This window comes from Pundamilia nyererei, unplaced genomic scaffold (assembly GCF_000239375.1).
Source record: "Pundamilia nyererei isolate P.nyererei 1_Seehausen unplaced genomic scaffold, PunNye1.0 scaffold00010, whole genome shotgun sequence".
Taxonomy (NCBI): Eukaryota; Metazoa; Chordata; class Actinopteri; order Cichliformes; family Cichlidae; genus Pundamilia; species Pundamilia nyererei.
Window position 1 is genome coordinate 280,318 of NW_005187411.1, and position 2,739 is coordinate 283,056.

A 2,739-nucleotide genomic window follows, 5' to 3' on the forward strand; every position below is an offset into this window, starting at 1 on the left:
GAATCCCCGGAAGCCTATTGCAGCATAACAGAAAGTGTGCTTCGGATGAAGCACGAGAAGATTGTACTATGAAAAAAGAATGTATTTAAAAGTTTTTAATTTGCTAAGCAAATAAGCTACTCAGAAACACCACTGTGTTTGAGCAGGAACAGGAAGTGATAACAAACACCTCAGTGGCTTCAAGCGTAGGCTTAACCTCTACAGGTGTCTTTACTGAAATATTCTTGATAGATGTAAGACCCAAACTCCAGGCTCATTTTATGTAATAACTGAATTCTGCCTGATTGCTCTCCCATTAAAAAAGGCCTTAAGAAAGCTCACCTGTGTCCCAGGATACTAGTCAATGTCAACCACTGTACTATTGAGAGCATTCTCACCAACGGCATATCAGTGTAGTACAACAATTTTACCACAGATGGTTAAATAACACTAAACCAGATGGTAAAAAAAATTGCCCAATGTATCACTGGCACTCATTTGGCCAGCACAGCCCACTGAATGGTCATTAATCAATGGGCTTTGATTAGTGCTAGTTGATCAATGGTCATGACAATTTGCAAATTAATGATCAAGGAACTGACCTCACAGCTTATTGTTCATTCAGTGGACTAGTTTCAGTCATTGTGCAAATGTACTGTTTATAAGGTTGGGGAAACCTGCAGTCAGCTGAGACTAAAGAAGTCACTTGGATGAGTGACGGTTCTCCCACTGAAAGCACTACGTCCAGATCAACAGAATCAACCTTTTGGGATATACTTACCTGGATGATTGAGCATGCATCAAGATACCCGTTTCTTTATTTGCAAGTTCACCATATAATTGATTTGACAGATTTTTACACAAAAGTTAACTTTTTTACAAAACATGTAAACCACAACATTATAGAGCTAAAGAGTCTCCTCGAAAAAAGAAAGAAAAAACATAAATCCTATTAAACAAGTTAGTTTAAGAAAATGGAATATGACCTGATATTGACTTATTGAGTTCTTTTGCAGCACCAAATATCAATAAGATTCACTTTAACTTCCATTTTGAATCCCCCTTCAGTTTTCTGTAGACAACCCATACTAGACGCTCCTTTACAAAATCAAGGGACCCTGTGGTAGAACTTGACCTAAGTGGCTAAAGAAGGGCTGGAGACAGATCCTGTCCAGTGTAGTGAGCGATTTATTTACCATTTTTGTGACCAAACAATATTGACAAAAATAAATAAGAAACTCAACTCCATAGTTAACTCAGTTCAAATAAACATAACTGAATTTTTTGTGGACCACACTCCCTTTCCTTTTTTTAATTCTTTCACTTCTTATTAGTACATGGCCCAAGAGTTGCCACCAGTCCACTCTGAGGCCTTCCCCAAACCTCAGCTCAATTCATGTTTAAGCCTTTTGCCTTTATCGATAAAAACACTGTCAAATATAAAATGAGGACGTGGGCCCAGCTAGCGAAACAATAATGGTCACTGAGTTTTGTCCTTACAGTTTATCCTCAGACAAAAAATGATTAATCCTGAGGGCAAAACATTCAAACCAGTCTGACAAAGAACCAAAAACAGTTGCATCCTTATCCCCAGGCCCAGGTTATGATGCCACAAGAGCAATGCCTTTTCTTCTTTTCCCCACATTATGACTAAGATGATCAACAGCGACCCTCAGGACCAGTAGCGGTTTTAGATACGGGCGACACCTGCGGTTGCCCGGGGCGGCATCGTGGTGGGGGGCGGCATCACGGGCATCGGCAAAAAAAAATGCTCGTACTCATGCTGCCCCGACGTCAGCCAGCGCATATTGGGAATGGCATAGGCACCGATTGGTTTTCTATCGCCCATTTGCTGGGAGTAAGAGCAAAGACTGTGCAGTGAAAATAAAGTGTTAAACAGTAAAGAAGAGTCGAATAGAGATTTAAGTGGTATCAACTCGGAAATAGATCCAGTTTAAAGCATCGAATTAAGGCAATGAGTAGAAACTTAGCTCTAACAGAAATCGGACACGCATTATAAGAACGTTTGTATTAGTTTTAATACTCCATTGAAATATTATATTTACCGTTAATTAACTTGAGGAAGCGGTGTAGTCAGGGCGTTCCTCCTGCTGTTGTCCGAGAGACGACAGATGCATCTCCGTTTATTTCCTACTGCGCCTAGTAACTGATTTTACTACCTCGCCCGCAACGCGTAGACGGAAAAAAAACACACAGAAATAATGGCTTGTGGTGTTCTGTGTATCACGTCGCACTCGTTTCCTTCGCGATATCTTTTCAGGCAGTAACTACTTTCATTTTACACGAATATTTTATATTTTACTCCACACTTCTGGGTAGATTTTGATGACGTTTATAATATATTTGAGTGGATTCTAGTGCATTTAAATTGTGTCAGTCCATTGTAACTGTGTTCTCATAGTGCAGTGCATTACAAAAATGACATTTTACATATCTGTGGTAAGATTTTGAACTGTTTTGAACAGATCAGCAGAAGTCAGGCAAAGATCGTCTTATATAACTGAATGTTTAAAAAAACAAAAATCCACTCAAATCACATAATCATGTGCATAATATTCCTATTTTTTAACTGTAACTGTGGTTTTGTAACAGGAGGTACAATAACTTAATTGGATGCTTATTCAGATTGACCGACGCTGTCATGGGCTAGGTCTGTGACCCAGTGTTTGAGTTCTTATATGTATCTTTTGTATTCATTTGTGCCCTAGTTTAGCTCACCTAGTTAATTTCTAGATTGCT

General features: G+C 39.1%; 1 protein-coding gene across 1 annotated transcript in view; it reads right to left on the reverse strand.

Annotated features, from left to right (window-relative positions):
• LOC102194195 (uncharacterized) overlaps positions 1–2,117 on the reverse strand; it is a 6,604-nt gene extending 4,487 nt beyond the window's left edge. The window contains exon 1 of the mRNA XM_005723694.1: positions 2,046–2,117. The gene's annotated coding sequence lies outside the window, so the exon portion shown is untranslated. The remainder of the gene's footprint in view (positions 1–2,045) is intronic.
• Between the last annotated feature and the right edge of the window lie 622 nt (positions 2,118–2,739).